Raw genomic sequence first — 18658 nt, forward strand, 5'->3', positions numbered from 1 at the left:
ACTTCCCAGACTCAAATACAAAGAATAAATCTCTTTTCTTTATAAATTACCTAGTCTCTTTATAAATTATCCCATTTCTATTACCCAATTATGGAAACACAAAATGAAATTAAGACACTGTCTAACTCAGAGTAAAAGGCGGCGGGAGCGGTGGCTCATGCCGATAATCCCAGCACTTCGGGAAGCCAAGGCGGGCGAATCACCTTGTGCTCAGGAGTTCAAGGCCAGCCTGGACAACATGATCAAATTCCATCTCTCAAAAAAAATACAAAAATTAGCTGGGTGTGATGGCACGTGCCTGTGGTCACAGGTAATCAGGAGGCAGAATTGGGAGGATCGTTTGAGCCCAGGAGGTCAAGGCTGCAGTGAGCGATGATTGTGCCACCGCACTCCAGCCTGGGTGACACAGTGAGACCCTGTCTGAAAAACAAAAACAGAGTAAAAGCCAAAAACCTGCAAATGACCTTTGATGTTCTATGCAATACCCTCCCCCCATCTCCACACACCTCTCGGACCTCACGGCCCACTTCCTGCTCCCCAGTATCCCCCCACCCTCACCATGCTCTGACCCTGCCACACAGGCATCCTCACTGTTCAACCATCTCAGTTTTTTTTTTTCCCTTTTTTAAAGCCAAATTTAGCACTCAGGGGTTGTATACAAACTTTAGTGAAACTAATATTAGTAAGTTCTGATAACCCACTACCATGGGCCCAACCTGTTTCTTTGAGACAGGGTCTAGCCCTGTTGCCCAGGATGGAGTGCAGTGACATGATCATAGCTCACTACAACCTTGACCTCCTGGGTTCCAGTGATCCTCCCGCCTCAGCCTCCTGAGCAGCTGGAACTACAGGCATGTGCCACCACATCCAGCTACTTTTTTTCCTTTTTTATTTATTTATGTATTTATTTTTTGTAGAGATAGGATCTCACCATCTTGCCCAGGCCAGTCTTGAACTCCTGGCCTCAGGCAATCCTCTCAGCCCCACCTTCCAAAGTGCTGGCATTACAGGCATGAGCCATTTCACCAGGACAAAAAGATGATGTTTTGATTCCCTTAGGCTAAATTTGTCTTGCCAAAACAGTAAAAAGGTCAACTGTCTTTGCTACCCATCAGATTAGAAAGGGATGAGAAGCCTGACAATAAGTGTTGGTGAGAAGTCTTACATGCCTGCGGAGGCAGCGCACATGAGATGGTAACTGACAACCTCCGGCAGAGTTAAAGACACATAATTCTGGACCCACCAGGATTCTCCTCCCAGGCATTTGCAGAGGGAGAAATTCTCCAACACACACAAAAGAGGCCATGTTCAAGGATGTTCATCATAGCAGTATTTGTAATGGTAAAAAATTATAAACAACTTAAATACCCATCAATGGGGGAATGGATACATTGTGATATATTTCTAAAATGGAAAGCTATGTATATAGTACCTGAAATATATGAATTTAATCCACATGTACAAATCCCAAACGATAATGTCAAGAGGGGGAAAAAAAAAAGCACGTGGCAGCCTTAGTACAATATCTACAGCATACACTTGAGCTTACACAAAACAACTATATATGTTGTTGTTGTGAACACACAAATGTTTAAAAGTATAAAAGCACGACGGGAAGGAACCACACCAAGTTCAGAACAGAAGTTCCCTCTAGGGTAGGGGAGGAGGGAGCAGGGGAATTGGAGTGAGGAAAGAGACCAAAGGAACCTCAACTGTATCTGCAACATTTTATCTTTCAAAGAAAAAAGTTCTGGAGCAAATATGGTAAAATGTTCATATTCATTAAATCCAGATGGTGGTTTTTATGACTGTTATCTTCATCTCTGAACCATTTTATATGTTTGATCTCTTTCATAATTGAAAAATAATTTTAAGGGGAAGCAAAAGATTGTATCTTGAATAATGCAGGAAATATTATAAATAATTATAAATTGAGCCTTGGGGCTTTTAGTTAACAGGGGTTAAAGCACTAAAAGCTGGAAATCTATTATTTATAGACTTTAAAAATAAAAGAATATTTTAGAAATCTTTACTTCTATTGGGATTCTTTCTTTCCTAAGGCAACTCAACTAATGGTAGTTTTTAAACTATCTTATTCTCCTGAACTGTAGCAGTTTTGAGCCTTTGGTCCTAACTCTTAAAGAATGAAACTTGAAGCCCATACATGTCCTGTTCAACAGGAAAAAGACCAGATTTTTTCATCTACACTTCATGGCTGCAAAACTAAAACAATCAGATAAATTCTAAAGAAGGCTCAGAAGGAACAAAGACAACTGGGAAGGCAGGAGAAACAGGGTAGTTAACATCACCATGTTTTCTTTCTCCAGTGTCTTTTAAAACTGCAGACCACTGTTAATAAACAGTAATCCATGTTATTCTATAGAGCTTCGTCTGGAGTTCCAGATCTAATTAGCAAGATACCACCCTGACATTATATACTATAAGCATTTGGAATTAGAAAACCTTTCCAATTGATGCATGAAGAGAAATAACTGGCCGGGGCCAGGCGCAGTGCCTCACGCCTATAATCCCAGCACTTTGGGAGGCCGAGGCGGGTGGATCACCTGAGGTCAGAAGTTTGAGACCAGCCTGGCCAACATGGCAAAACCCCATCTCTACTAAAAATACAAAAAATTAGCCGGGCGTGGTGGCGGGCACCTGTAATGCCAGCTACTTGGGAGGCTGAGGCAGGAGAATTGCTTGAACCCGGGAGGTAGAGGTTTGCAGTGAGCCAAGATTGCACCACTGCACTCCAGCATGGGTGACAGAATGAGACTCCTCAAAAAAATAAATAACCAGCCAGGTGTGATAGCTCACACCTGTAATTTTAGCACTTTGGGAGGCGGAGGCAGGCGGATCACTTGAGGGCAGGAGTTTGAGACCAGCCTGGCCAACATGGTGAGACCCCGTCTCTATGAAAAGCACAAAAATTAGCCAGGAGTGGTGGTACAATTATAATCCCAGCTACTCAGGAGGCTGAGGCAGGAGAATCGCTTGAACCCAGGAAGTGGATGTTGCAGTGAGCCGAGATCGCGCCACTATACTTCAGCCTGGGCGACAGAGTGAGACTCTGTCTCAAGAAAAATAACCATAACTATAGAAAGGAACAGATCCCATCCCCATCAAAGTACTTTCAACCTCTTAGCTTTTGCTTCCCATCTTAGACAAGGTTCCAAATGCATATTAGATCCAAATCCCCACTGTCCACTACAAGAAGCTCGGGAAACCTGAGGCCCAGACTTTACACTCTGTCTCAGCAACACATACAGATGACTCTGTACATGTACTCAAGTAATTTCTCCCCTGCTAATAGCCATGGAAAGTAATCGCACCCTAATCACTCCAAAACTCTGAGTGAGCATAAGCTTGGGGCAGGAAGAGGGAGAATGGGGGGCAATGTTGAAAATATCACTAAAGGTTACGAGATGAACAAAGTATTTCATTATTGAAGAAACTAATGGACTTATTCGGAGGGGGATGGGAAAGTCAAAATGTTCCCCTTTACTAAGTCTGGTAGATCTACTGAAATTTCTCAAAAAAAAAAAAAATTATATATATATATATACACACACATATATATTTATAACATAAGTGTGTGTGTGTATATATGTGTGTGTGTATCTATGTGTGTATATATATACATAAAGTATATATATACATAAAGTATATATATATATATATTTGAGACAGGGTGTCACCCCAAGCTGGAGTACAGTGGCACAATCATGGCTCACTTCAGCCTCAACCTCCTGGGCTCAAGCAATCCTTTCACCTCAGCCTCCTAAACGGCTAGGACTACAGGCACCAGCCACTAGACTCACCTAATTTTTTAAATTTTTTGTACAGATGAAGGGGGTCCCTATGTTGTTCAGGCTGATCTGGAACTCTTGAGCTCAGGCGATCCTCCCACCTCAGCCTTCCCAAGTGATGGGATTACAAGTATGAGCCACCATATTTGGTCTCAAAAATATAAATAACATATTTATATGTAATAGAAATACAACTAACATATTTCCTCTGAACTCATCCTCTACATAAATCTTGACAAGCACTTTAAAAATAAAACATAAACAAATAGGGTAGAAAATATAAAAGTTGTATACCAAAGTAAAATAAATAAAAAGATTTTTTTAAAAGAAAATATAGGCCGAGCGTGGTGGCTCACACCTGTAATCCCAGCACTTTGGGAGGCTGAGGTGGGTGGATTGCTTGAGGTCAGGAGTGGTGGCGGATGCCTGTAATCCCACTTACTAAGGAGGCTGAAGCAGGAGAACTGCTTGAACACAAGATGCGGAGGCTGCAGTGAGCCAAGACGGCACCACTGCACTCCAGCCTGGGTGACGGAGTAAGACTCCGTTTCAAAACAGAAAAGAAAATATAAAAGTATATCACACATTAAGGAAAGCATTATTTCACAAAAAGTTTTAGCAAATAAATGTACATGTATACATATAAAATATGTGCATATATACATATGTATATATACACACATATGTATGTATCATATACGCACATATTTTATATGTAATAGAAGAGAAGAATGCCTTGATGGGCTCATCAGTAGACAGGACATGGCTGATGGGGTTTAAGATACCTTACCCCAAAACATGACACCTTGGCATTTAAGAAAACAGGAAAAGCAGGAAGTCGCTCTCAGCTTCCTCTCACCCTTCTCCCCTAAAGCAGGTCTTAAAGCCTATGAAAGATTTTCTGACCTTCCCCTGAAACAGGTCATATGACCCTCCTTCGAGAGATGCCCTCCTTATACCCCAAGGAAAGGAATATCCTTATCTCTGAAGACAATAGGACACAGAAAAGAATCTGAACAAATAGGACTTGTTAAATTTCCCCCAGTGTATTACCAGTCAATCATACCCCTTTTGTCCAATCCTATTTCTCCACGATTGTCCACTCTTCATCAAACCTAAACATAAATACACAACATCATCTGTTTCTCCAGGTCTTAATTTCCTTATAATGCCTCTCGTGTCATGTAAATTTATATTAAATAAATTTGCATGCTTTTCACTGGTTTTTTTTTTGGTTTTTTTTGTTTTTGAGACAAAGTCTTGCTCTGTCGCCCAGGCTGGAGTGCTGTGGCGTGATCTCAGCTCACTGCAACCTCCACCTCCTGGATTCAAGTGATTCTCATGCCTCAGCCTCCTGAGTAGCTAGGGTTACAGGCACATGCCACCATGTCCGGCTCGTTTTGGTATTTTTAGTAGAGACAGGATTTTACCAAGTTGGCCAGGCTGGTCTTGAACTCCTGGGCTCAAGCAATCCTCCTGCCTTAGCCTCCCAAAGTGATGGGATTATAGGTGTAAGCCACGGCACCCGGCCAAAATAGAAATTGAAAAGGCATGAACAGGAAGGTCTCACTGCGAAGGTGACATCTGAGCAAAGATCTGAAGAAGCTGAAGGAAGAAACTGCGAGTATCTGCAGAACATTCAGGTAGATAAAAGGGTACGATGGCCAGCTGCGGTGGCTCACGCACGTAATCCCAGCACCTTAGGAGGCCAAGGGAGGTGGATCACTTGAGTCCAGGAGTTCGAGACCAGCCTGAATATGGCAAAACCTCGTCTCAACAAAAACCACAAAAATTAGTCATGGTGGCACATGCCTGTAGTCACAGTTACTTGGGAGGCTGAGGTGGGAGGATCGCTTGAGCCTGGGAGGTCGAGGCTGCAGTGAGCTATGATCACGCCACTGCACTCCAGCATAGGTGACAGAGCAAGACCCTGTCTCAAAAAAAAAAAAAAAAGGTATAAGCAAATGCTGTTGAGATGACAGCATATCTGGGGAATATAAGGAGGGAAAGGGGTCAATGTTGGCAGGAAACGTAAGATGGAGAGGATAACAATAAGATAACAGATGCAATTGAATGTGTAGAGTTAGGTTAAATTATCCTTAATGAAGGATCAGATGCCTTGGAGCAGTGGTTCTCCATCCTTCCTAGACATCTGAATTATCTGGGGGGCATTAAAAAAAACAACACTGACCACCAAACCCTACCCTCAAAGGTTCCCATCTAATTGGTCTGGGGTAGGCCAGGGACAGGTGTGTTATTTAAAAATTCCCCAAGTGATCCTAATATGAAGCTGAGTTGAGGACCACTGGTTTAGTGTTAATGAATTTGTTGAAAAACCTCAACTAATGTGACTGCACTAAAAGGAGTACTTTAGACCTCAGCTAATTTGGCTGAACTAAAAAGATGCAAAAAATTTGCATAGAAAATTGTGCAAATGAAAAACTGGGGCAGCTGGGTATAGTGGCTCATGCCTGTAATCCCAGCACTTTGGGAGGCTATGGGCAGACTGCTTGAGCCCAGGAATTCGAGACCAGTCTAGACAACACGGAGAAACCCCATTTCTACAAAAAATTAGTCAGACATGGTGGTGCGTGCCTGTAGTTCCAGCTACTCGGGAGGCTGAGGTGGGAAATCACCGGAACCCAGGAGGTCGAGGCTGCAGTGAGCTATAATCACTCCACTGCACTCCAGCCTGAGCAACAGAGGAAGACCCTGTTTAAAAAAATAAATAAATAAAAATAAAAAATAAATTTAAAAAGGAGGCCAGGCATGGTGGCTCATGCCTGTAATCCTAGCGCTTTGGGAAGCCGAAGTGGGTGGATCACTTGAGGTCAGGAGTTCGAGATCAGCCTGGCCAACACAGTGAAACCCAATCTTTACTAAACATAAAAAAATTAGCTGGGCGTGGTAGTGGGTGCCTGTAATCCCAGCTACTCGGGAGGCTGAGGCAGGAGAATCACTTGAACCTGGGAGGCAAAGGTTGCAGTGAGCCAAGATTGCGCCACTGTACTCCAGCCTGAGCGACAGCATGAGACTCATCTCAAAAAAAAAAAAAAAAGGAGCAATGTGTATCAGTAGGAACAGAATACAATGAAGGAGCTCCCCCATCAGGAATCAGGACTGTTGCTAAGGAAACAAAGTAGTAGCAGCACTTGTGTCTTCCCAGAGGCCAGTTCTTCCCTTAGCCTTCTAGGAGCTCTCAATACACACAGCAGATTACACATACATTTATCTCTGTTCCCTTCTCAAACTTCACCAAAATGACAGGAAAGCAATACAAAAAGGTGAAAACCCACAGAAAGAAGGGAAAAAAAAACAACAGAAATAGCAGCAAAATTTTGGAAAATGGTTCCAATGTGTCGAAACTGAAACTTAGCTGCCCACAAGAGAGGTCAACAGGAGGAAAGTGGACTGGCAATGAAGAATTCCAGAAAGCGTCAATAATTGGTGGTGAGGCAGGAGGCAGGTCTCGGCTCAGCACCAGACTGAAGACTGGCTGAAACAGGGAAGAGGCACCAAAAGCACCTCCCCAAAAGACACACCCACCAGTGCCACGACAGTGTGCCAATGCCATGGTAATGCTCCAGAAGTTACCCCCACTTTTCTAGAAATGTCTAATAGCCCACCCCTTAATTTGCATATAATTAAAACTGGGTATAAATACAACAGCAAAATTGTCCCTGAGCTGCTACTCAGGACACACTGCCTATGGAGTAGCCCTGCTCTGCAGGAGCAGTCACGGAGCTGTAACTCCGCTGCCTCAATAAAGCTGTTTTCTTCTACTACCAGCTTGTCCTTCAATTCTTTCTAGGGCAAAGCCAAGAACCTAGCCAGACTAACCCCCCAGTTTTGGCGCTCACCTGCCCTGCATCAGTGGTAACCAGGTACCTCTGAAAGTAAGGGTAGAAGTGAGGCTAAAAACAGGAGGACTCGCAAAAGCCTATCTTGGGAACGATTAGAGTCGCAGAGTCCCCTCCCCACCCAGTTCAACCAAGCAGTTGCCCCTTCCTAATCCCAAGCAGAGACTTTTAGTCCAGCACTTTGGGAGGCCAAGGCGGGCGGATCACCCGAGTTCAGGAGTTCAAGACCAGCCTGACCAATATGGTGAAACCCTGTCTTTACTAAAAACACAAAATTAGCCAGGCGTGGTGGTGCATGCCTGTAATCCCAGCTACTTGGGATAGGCCAAGGCAGGAGAATAGCTTAAACCCGGGAGACAGAGGTTGTGGTGAGCTAAGATCACATCATTGCACTCCAGCCTGGGCAACAAGAGCGAGACTCTGTCTCAGAAAAAAATAAATAAATAAATAAAAAGACTTTTAGTTTCTCAATAGGCGAAACCAAACTCAAGACTTCAGGCACAGCTGACAATAGGGATAAGGCACCATACTGATCCAGGGAGACAGTGAAAGTCTACATTATAAACTGAAGAGGTCAATTTCCCCCGCCCAACTCACCTTCTGCACTTGCACTGGTCCTAGCACAGAGAGCAGATCAGCCCATGGGTACTTCACACCTAAATGTCAACAACCATTGAGGAACTCCTTGGCCACAAAGCCAGATACAAAAACAAACAAAAAGAAAAACCGAATTGTTTTTCAGCAATTGACAAGCTTACCCTAAAGTAAGGAAATGCAAGGAACCCAGAATGCCAAAACAATCTTGAAAAAGAACAAAGTTTGAAGACTAACACTTTCCAATTTCAAAACTTACTACAAAGCTACAGTCCTCCAGGCTCGGAGGCTCACGCCTGTAATCCCAGCACTTGAGGAGACCCAGGCGGGTGGATCCCGAGGTCAGGATTTCGAGACCAGCCTGGCCAACATGGTGAAACCCCATCTCTACTAAAAATACAAAAATTAGTCAGGCATAGTGGCAGGCACCTGTAATCCCAGCTACTCAGGAACTGAGGCAAGAGAATCGCTTGAACCCGGGAGGCAGAGGTTGCAGTGAGCTGAGATAGCACCACCGCCCTCCAGCCTGGGGGACAGAGCGAGATTTCATCTCAAAAACAAAAATAATAGTAATTCTTAAAGAACTTTTGACAGGGCCAGGCACAGTGCCTCACGCCTGTAATCCCAGCACTTTGGGAGGCCGAGGCAGGCGGATCATGAGGTCAGGAGATCGAGACCATCCTGGCTAACATGCTGAAACCCTGTCTCTACTAAAAAATAGAACAAAAATTAGCCGGGCATGGTGGTGTGTGCCTGTAGTCCCAGCTACTCGGGAGGCTGAGGCATGAGAATGGCATGAACTCGGGAAATGGAGCTTGTAGTGAGCGGAGATGGCACCACTGCACTTCAACCTGCGTGACAGAGCAAGACTCTGTCTCAAAAAAGAAAAAAAAAAAAGAACTTTTGACAGGAGAAAACAACCACACATCAGATTGAGCACGTGGCAGCTCCTGCAATATCTGAAGCACCTGATCACTTTTATCACCCTACTTCAGCAACAACCTTTAACACCTGTCAATCTTCTGGAGGCTAATAAACTGAACCATCCATTTGCCTTTGAGTGATCCTGAGCAAGTTACTTACTGAGAGGATGGAGAGGAAAAAGCAAACTCAGTTTCTTCCTGCTATACTCTCACTACACAGAATACTACCGTTGATTTTTTCAAAAAATATTTAGAGACAGGATCTCACTATGCTGCCCGGGTTGGTCTAAAACTCCTGGGCTCAAGAGATCCTCCTACCTCTGCCTCCCAAAGTGCTGGGATTACAAGGCACGAGCCACCACGCCCAGCCCCACAGCATACTTCTGACACCAGATGTGCGGAAGCCCCATACACCAAGCAAGCAATCAATTCTGCAGCTGGCAGACACCAGCTGGTGTCCTCCAATTCAGTTCCTACACTGTCCACTTGGAAGTAGCATCAGATCCCACAAGTTTAGTCCCCAAGACTGCCCCCGACTTGCAGTGTCAATTGCAAGCTCCAGGTTGCTTTACCAGTGCTGCCGACCGAGCCACTATAAATCAAAGTTCTTAGGATGGATAAATTTGCTAGAGTGGCTCACAGGACTCAAGGACACACTTTATTTGTATTTACTGATTTATTATAAAGGATATTACGAAGGATACAAATGAAGAGGTGCTAGGGTGAGGCATGTGAAAAGGGGTGCAGAGCCTCCAAGCCCTCCCTGGGGACGCCATCCTCCGAGAAACTCCAGGCGTTCAGCCATCCAGAAGCTCCCCAAACCCAGTCCTTCAGGGATTTTATGGAAGTTTCATTACGCAGGCATGATCAATTAAGTCACTGGCCACTGGAGATCAAGTCAACCTTCAGTTCCTCTCCCTGTCCCAGAGGCTGGGTGTAGGACTAAAAGTTCCAACACTCTAACGACAAGGCTGGCTTCCCTGGCCACCGGCCCCCTCATCCTGAGACTATCCAGGAGTCCCCAACCAAAGGTCAATTATTAGCACACAAAAAGACACTGGCCAGGTGCAGTGGCTCACACCTGTAATCCCAGCACTTTGGGAGGTCGAGGCGCGTGGATCACCTGAGCTCAGGAGTTCGAGACCAGCCTGGGCAACATGGCGGAATCCCATCTCTACTAAAAATACAAAAATTAGCTGGGTGTGGTGGCATGTGCCTGTAGCCCCAGCTACTCGGGAGGCTGAGACATGAGAATCGCTTCAACCCGGGAGGCAGAGGCTGCAGTGAGCCAAGATTACGCTACTGCACTCTAGCCTGGGTGACACATCAAGATTCTATCTCAAAAAAAAAAAAAAAAAAAAAAAAAAAGACACTGATCACTTGGGAGATTTCAAGGATTTTAGGAGTTATAGGTCAGGAAAGGGGAGGAAGACTAAATATATATTTCACAAAATCATACCTACCCTCTCTAAATCTCAGTTTTCTCATCTGTGAAATGAACCCAATAATAATAGTACTTACTTTCTAAGATTATTGTACTGACTACACGAGTTCAGGTAAAGCAGAGGACACAGAGTAAGAGCTCTTCAAATATCAACTCCAAACGAAACCCCTTCTCGGTCCTGAAATTCTAGGCTCTGGCATTATAAGCACCTCAATTCCTAAAATTCTTCACCCAGCTTTGAGTCAAGAAACCAATGAACATTGATCTTGAGATGAAAAGACCTGTGTAGAAGGAGCCAGGGAAAAGCAGAAATTACTCACTAGTATCAAGATTTTATTTCTTGTTTAAAAAAAAATTTTTTCAATATAATCCATGGGTTCACAAAGATTTTATTTCTAATTAACCAGCTCTTGTAGAAACAGTCAGAGCTTCTTTTTTTTTTTTTTTTTTTTTTTTTTGAGATGGAGTCCCGCTCTGTCGCCCAGGCTGGAGTACAGTGGTGTGATCTCGGCTCACTGCAAACCTCCACCTCCTGGGTTCAAGAGATTCTCTTGCCTCATCCTTCCAAGTAGCAGGATTACAGGCGCCCGCCACCATGCCCGGCTAGTTTTTAGTATTTTTAGTAGAGATGGGTTTCACCACATTAGCCAGGATGGTCTCGATCTCCTGCCCTCATGATCTATCCGCCTCGGCCTCCCAAAGTGCTGGGATTACAGGTGTGAGCCACTGTGCCCGGCCTGTACCCATTTCTTGAAAGATATACAAGGAAAAGCTCTGTCCAAAAGATTCTCATTCTCTTCACAGGCTCATGCTACGCCAACACTAATGCTTCTTTCTTGGCCTCCTTCCTCTGCCCAGCATTGAGTTACTACCTTCCATTCTCCAAAGGCCCATATTGAAAAACAATCAAACAGAATCAACTTTGCCAAATGACATCCTTACAAAGACTAAGCACGGAAAAAGAGAAAATGGGAGGGAGCAGGGAGGTACACTATTGGAAGCCCCGTGGAATTATAAGCTAAGAATAAAAGAGGCCAAGTGGAAGGCAGATCTGAAGACAAAACAAGAAGCAAAAGGCATGGGTGACTGGAGGAAGAGGACGGCTCCTAGGTCAGGACTGCCATGTCTTGGTACTTGTTATTTTTTTATTTATTTAATTATTTTTGAGATGGAGTTTCACTCTCATTGCCCAGGCTGGAGGGCAGTGATGCAATCTTGGCTCACTGCAACCTCTGCCTCCTGGGTTCAAGCGATTCTCCTGCCTCAGGCTCCCAAGTAACTGGGATTACAGCTGTCTGCCACCACACCTGGCTAATTTTTTGTATTTTTAGTAGAGACAGGGTTTCATCATGTTGACCAGGCTAGTCTCAAACTCCTGACTTCAGGTGATCCACCCACCTCGGCCTCCCAAAGTACTGGGACTATAGGCGTGAGCCACCATGCCCGGCTGGTATTTTCCTAATACTTATTATTAGTAGTAATGATTTAAATCACTGAATATTTGCTATAAACTGCGGTGGGGTGAAAAACAGGGAACCGCAACCTCCTAAAAAGATTTTGGTTAGAATCTAACCTGTCACATCATCCAGGGGGAAACATCTTCCCTTTTGTTCCCATCTCTCAGAAATTCCAGAGCCCTAGCCAGGTATGGTGGCTCACACCAGTAATCCCAAACACTTTGGGAGGCTGAGGCAGGAGGATCACTTGAGCCCAGGAGGTCAAGACCAGTCTGAGAAACATAGTGGGATCCCATCTCTACAAAAAATTTAAAAATTAGCTAGGCGTGGTGGCACATACCTACAGTCTCAGCTACTTGGAAGGCTAAGATGGGAGGATCACTTGAGCTCAAAAGGTTGAGGCTGCAGTGGGCCATGATCATGCCACTGTACTTCAGCCTGGGTGACAGAATGAGACCTTGTCTCAAAAACAAAACAAACAAAAAAAAGAAATTTCAGGGTCTATAATGTGGAGTCCTAATAAGATAAGTAAACAGCAAAGAGGAAGGGGCCCCAGGTGGGGGAAAACCATGGACAGTTGTTCTGAGAAATGATTAATCACAAACAGCCCTCAGACACATCGATCCCCACATAGTCCCCTCCAGCACCACCCTGTAAAACTTCCCTCCATCCCCTGCCTCTTTGCAGACAGTCCCTTCGCTGCTGTGCTGCCCATTGCTTTCTTGCAACGTGTTTTCATACTTTAATAAATCTGCCTTTCTTTACCTGATAAATTCCCTTTCTGCCTGTGACACATAATAGTCCTAAGGGACTCAAAGTCGCTCAAAAGCAACTCACTGATTTGATGCCAATGGGAGTTTATGTTCTTATAGCCATTCCACGCATCTTACTAATGGTAAGTGGTAGAAGGACCAGATCTGGACTCTGAAGACCAAGATTCAAATGGCTATCTCTTTCATTTCTTAGCTACCTGACCTCGTGAGGGTCACTTCACCTCAACAAGGTTAAATGTATAAAATGGTGGGATGCCTGACAACATGCATTCAATACATGTTTGAAAAAACCAATACATATTTTAAACATAAAAAGCCCATTATCCATCCATCCTGGAGGCCTCTAAACTGGATGCCAACCCAGGAAGCCAGACTAATTACAGAAATTGGCACTCAAATTGATTTCAGGGGTGCTACAAAGATGCACAGTTGGAAGAGTAGCCTCCTTAAGAAAAAAGAAACCCATTAGCTTGTGGTTTTCAGAAAGATTTAAAAAAAAAAACAAAAACACTATTCCAGCACTTTGGGAAGCCGAGGCAGGCAGATCACTTGAGGTCAGGATTTTGAGGCTAGCCTGGCCAACCTGGTGAAACCCCATCTCTAATAAATACAAAAATTAGTTGGACATAGTGGTGGATGCCTGTGATCCCAGCTACTCGGGAGGCTGAGGCAAGAGAGTCACTTGAACCTGGGAGGCGAAAGTTGCAGTGAGCCAAGATCGTACCACTGCACTCCAGCCTGGGCAACAGAACAAGACTCCAAAAATAATAAAATAAAATAAATAGAGGATCTCTAGAAAAGCCTCTCTCTGAAGGTGATGGCTGAGTAAAGATCTGAGGAGGTGAGGGAAGGAAGGGGACGTGTGGCTGAATGGGGGCAAAGGGGTCCAGGCAGAGTTCGAAAGCCCCAAAGAAGGAGCACCCCTGGCAGGTTTTGGGACCCGTCAGGAGGCCAGTGTGGCTGGAGGGGATTGAGTGAGCAGGAGTGGAGAGAGGAGGTCGGGATGGTGGTGGGTGTGGGAGGAGAGATCAGGTCATGGAAGGCTTGCGGGCCACTGTAGGGTATTGGTTTTCACTCCAGTTAAGCTGGGACAATTGGAGGGTTTGAGTTGGGCAGTGGAGTGGACAGGATCCATCCTGCCTTTTAACAGACTTGCCCGGGTCCTGTGTGGAGAAAGTGAAGGCCAGCCAGGGTGGAAGAGGGAGACAAGTTAGGAGGCTGTTGCCATCATCCAGGGGAAAGATGCATCCAGCGTGTACTCTGAAGTACAGCCAGTAGGCTTTGTGGACGAGCTGAGTTCGATGTGGGGTGTGAGAGGAAGAGACGAGTCAAGGGTGACTCCAAGGTCTTTGGCTTGAACAACTGGAGGAATGGAGTTGTCATTCACTGAGATGGGGAAGGCTAGATGACGGGCAGGGTTGGGGCTCAATTTTGTTGATGTTGATTATAAAATGTCTGATAGGAATCCACATGAAGATATTGTGGGCAATTGGATCTAGAAGTCTGGAGACAGGCCCAGGCTAGACATACACATATGGAAGCTGTTAGCATGTGGATAGTATTTAGAGTTAAGAGACTGAGCCAGGTGCAATGGTTCACGTCTGTAATCTCAGCACTTTGGGAGGCCAAGGCAGGAGGATGGCTTGAGGCCAAGTGTTGAAGACCAGCCTGGGCAACAGTGAGACCCCCTCCCCTCCACTCCCCATCTCTACAAAAGCAAGACGGAGTCTCGCTTTGTCACCCAGCCTGGAGTGCAGTGGCGCGATCTTGGTTCACTGCAACCTCCACCTCCCGAGTTCAAGCAATTCTCGTGCCTCAGCCTCCCGAGTAGCTGGAATTACAGGCATGTGCCATCAAGCCCAGCTAATTTTTGTATTTTGGGTAGGGATGGGGTTTCACCATGTTGTTGAGGCTGGTCTTGAAATCCTGACCTCAAGTGATCCGCCCGCCTCAGCCTCCAAAAGTGCTGGGATGACAGACATGAGCCACCGCACCTGGCCAGGATCCTATTTAAACTGCAACCTACATCCCTCTTCCCTGCTTTATTACAACGTAATACATATTCTACTTAGTTATCAATGTGGCCTTCTCTAATCAAATTGAAGATCCGCAAGGGTGGGGATCCTTGCCTTTCTTGTACTGCTATATTTCTGGCATTCAGAACAGGTTTGTCCAATAGAAATAAGATGGGAGCCACAAGTGCAAGCCACATTTATAATTTTTTATTTTTCTAGGAAACACATTTTAAAAAGAAAAAAGTATTGGTGTCAAGTCAAGGTTAAGTGGGGGAAAAAGACAAAAAGGTGAAACTTTTTTTCTTTTTCTTTTTTTGAGACAGGGTCTCACTCTGTCACCTAGGCTAGAGTACAGTGAGTGGCACGATCACAACTCACTGCAGCCTCCACCTCCCCAGGCTTGGGTGATCCTCCCACCTCAGCCTCCTGAGTAGCCAGGCGGGCGCCACTGCACCTGGCTAATTTTTGTATTTTTTGTAGAGACAGGGTTTCGCCATGTTGCCCAGGCTTGTCCCAAGTTCCTGGGCTCAAGAAATCCATCCACCTTGGCCTCCCGAAGTGCTGGAATTATAGGCATGAGCCACCATGTCCAACCAACTATTTATAATTATGTTGTATTTAACCCGATAAATCCAAAATGTTACCATACATGTTTACACATATTATATGATCATTTACTACAACATAAAAGGTATCAGTGAGACATTTTACTTTTTCTTCATGCTAAGTCTTCAAAATCCAGAATGTATTTTATGCTCACGGCATAGCTGCTGTGCTCAACAGCCCCATGTGGCTAGTGTACACCATACTGAACTGTACAACAATGCTTAGCAAAGACACAGGGGGTACTTATAAATATTCATTGAAAGAAAGAATGTTTTCCCAGGAAGAGGAAGCTATGGTAGAGTACAGCATTTTCTAAACTTCATTTACTCACATTCTACATTCACAACTTTTTCTGTGTGATCTTTTTCCTTTAAATGTCACACTTTTTATTCCTGAAAAATTATGTAAAACTTTCAGTTGGGCATGGTGGCTTACGTCTGTAATTGCAACACTTTGAGAGGCCGAGGTGGGAGGACTGCTTGAGCCCAGGAGTTTGAAAACAGCCTGGGCAACATAGCAAAACCCTTGTCTCTACAAAAATTAGCCAGGCGAGGTGACACCCACCTGTTGCCCCAGCTGTTTGGGAGGCTGACATGGGAGGATCACCCGAGCCCAGGCAGGTCAAGGTTACAGTGAGCAGTGATCGTGCCACTGCACTCCAGCCTGGGCAACAGAGTGAGACCCTGTCTCCAAATAAAATAAAAATAAATTTTTCTATTGTGTCAATAAATGAAAAAGAATGGGTCTAAGGATTAAGGGCCTGGGCTTGAGTGCCTACTCATTTACTAGCTCTGGGATCTAAAGTAAAGACTTCACGGCCGGGCGCGGTGGCTCAAGCCTGTAATCCTAGCACTTTGGGAGGCCGAGACGGGCGGATCACAAGGTCAGGAGATCGAGACCATCCTGGCTAACACGGTGAAACCCCGTCTCTACTAAAAAGTACAAAAAACTAGCCGGGTGAGGTGGCGAGCGCCTGTAGTCCCAGCTACTCGGGAGGCTGAGCCAGGAGAATGGCGTAAACCCGGGAGGCGGAGCTTGCAGCGAGCAGAGATCCGGCCACTGCACTCCAGCCTGGGTGACAGAGCGAGACTCCGTCTCAAAAAAAAAAAAAAAAAAAGACTTCACTAAGCCTCAGTCTCTTCATCTGTGATACAGGGACAATACTGACCACCCCAATTTCACAGGGAAGGTTAAGTGAGATGTTGGTATATGCTCTTTGCAAATGCGAAAGTAATCATGAAGTGAAAGAGACTGAGAAGCCAATCCAAGTCTTTCTCTCGAGCCTATTTTCATATGGACCAGTAACACAGATAATCACAAGCTTGTCTGACAAGAGAAAGAGTAGAAGACTTGGGTTCAAACCCCTTATCACCACTTATGCCAGTGTGACTTTTAGAAATGCATTTATTCACCAAATATTTATCAAGTGCCCACAACATACCAGGCACTAGGCTAGGAGCCAAAGAAAATATGAAATCTGCCCTTGAAGGATTTGCAATCTAGCAGGAAGAAAAGAGGCCAGCAAACAAGAAACACCAATAAATTGTTTTAAAAAATCAAATCGTCTCTCTTAAGTCTGTTTGTTCCTTGTGAAATGAGAATAACACCTTCCCAACCTCACTCATAGAAGCTGCTACAAAAACTAATTTTTAAATTTTTGTCAAATAACTCCAAAAACTTGAACTCATAATACATTAGGAAAGTACTTTTTCCTACTTGTAACCCAAAACGACGCTGGCTGCTGTGAATGTCCAGTTTGAACATTCGTTCCAGTTACACTGCAGTCATGAAACTCCCTTCGCTTCTGCAAATTTTAGTAAACATGAGAAACAGGAGGATGAACAGGCTTTAACACAAGTATTCAATCTCAAAATCATGATCCAGGTCACAGTTCTAAGGAACATAACACAGACCTCTCAGTCACCCTACCTAGTTACAGTTCATCAAGATAAGCAGTCACACGCTAAGGGAAACTGAATAATTTAAACGGAAGAAAGAGGAAAAGTCATAAAGCAGTCTAGGTAGACACTCCTCTGTCCAAGATTTCAGCAGTCACTATGTTGCTGAGGTAACGCTGGGCTAGGTCAACAGTGTAAGCTAAAAGCCATGTTATGGGCAGAGCAAAGTGCGCACACTTCTTTTTTTAATTTATTTTCTTTTTTTGTTTTTTAAAGCCTCGATGATGGCCTGTTCAGGGAAAATCTCAAAGAAAAATGAGCCGAAGGGCTAGGCTCCCAAGAAGTGGAAACCCTACCCACGCAGGACTAAGTGGGCGCGAGGAAAGCAAGCGACCAAGATTCTGTGATCCCTCCTGAAGTTTAAAAACTGAATGGGACCGTCATCAAAGTCTCGGCAACAATCATTTCCAAAGAGTAAGGAAGGGAGAGACTCTCAGAGGGGGTCCAGGCAGCATCATCTTCCCTCTGGCTCCACACCATAAACCCATTCTCAGGTACCCACTTCCAGCTCAGTTCCAAGTCGCCCCTTCCCCTGGTCCCGATCCCTCCACAAAGATCGCTCCTCTCCATGCCTTGGCACCTAAGCTCCTCTCCCCTTCCGGGAGGACTCGTTCCAGCTGCACCCTTGGCTGCCCGGGCGCCCATCTGGGAGCAGCCCCCGCGCGGGCCGCGGCGCGCCCACCCCGCTCGGGCGGGAGCCGGGACACCCCTCCTCGGAGGCCGGAACCGCCGCACCAGGCCCCTCCCACAGGAAGCCGCCGCCCCCTCAAGGCCCAGCTGCGCCGCCCCGGCCCACCCTGCCCGCCGCTCCCTGGCCCGCTCCTGGCAGGCAGTCAGCCTGCTGCGCCTCCTGCCGGCGCTAGCTACCTGCCGTGGCCACAGAAGCGGCGCCCAACTCCTCTCCTACTTCCGCCTTCCACCGCCCGCACTCGGGCCGGGTCACGACCGCGCGCGGTCACCTGACCCGGAAGAGGCTGGCCAGGCTCGCAGGTGCGGGCAACCTAGGCCTGGCCTGGGCACTTATGGCCTCGAGGAGGCATTTTTAGCGTCTTTGCATTTGAAAGTGGAAGGGCTTTCTGCTCACCGGATGGTCCCGGTCAGTCAAATAAATTGAGGACTCACTGAGTGCCATTTACTCTGCCCATCAACCTTATGGAGGCAGGGGCTGGTACTAGCCCCATTTTACAGGAGAAACGAGACCTTCAGTCTATTAAGTCAA

At 45.5% G+C, this 18658-nt stretch overlaps 1 protein-coding gene across 5 annotated transcripts in view; it reads right to left on the minus strand.

The window, feature by feature from the left end:
* The window catches only part of WWP2 (WW domain containing E3 ubiquitin protein ligase 2), a 181942-nt gene extending 163522 nt beyond the window's left edge, over window positions 1-18420 (minus strand). For 2 of the 5 annotated variants that reach the window (XM_021932115.2, XM_031658129.1), the window contains exon 1: window positions 18307-18420. The gene's annotated coding sequence lies outside the window, so the exon portion shown is untranslated. Of the gene's footprint in view, window positions 1-298; window positions 419-10707; window positions 10904-17941; window positions 18146-18306 lie in introns of those variants that run through there. The other 3 variants (XM_031658132.1, XM_031658131.1, XM_031658130.1) reach the window with 3 other exon arrangements.
* Between the last annotated feature and the right edge of the window lie 238 nt (window positions 18421-18658).

The sequence above is a fragment of the Papio anubis genome, chromosome 18, assembly GCF_008728515.1.
Source record: "Papio anubis isolate 15944 chromosome 18, Panubis1.0, whole genome shotgun sequence".
In the NCBI taxonomy this organism is placed as follows: Eukaryota; Metazoa; Chordata; class Mammalia; order Primates; family Cercopithecidae; genus Papio; species Papio anubis.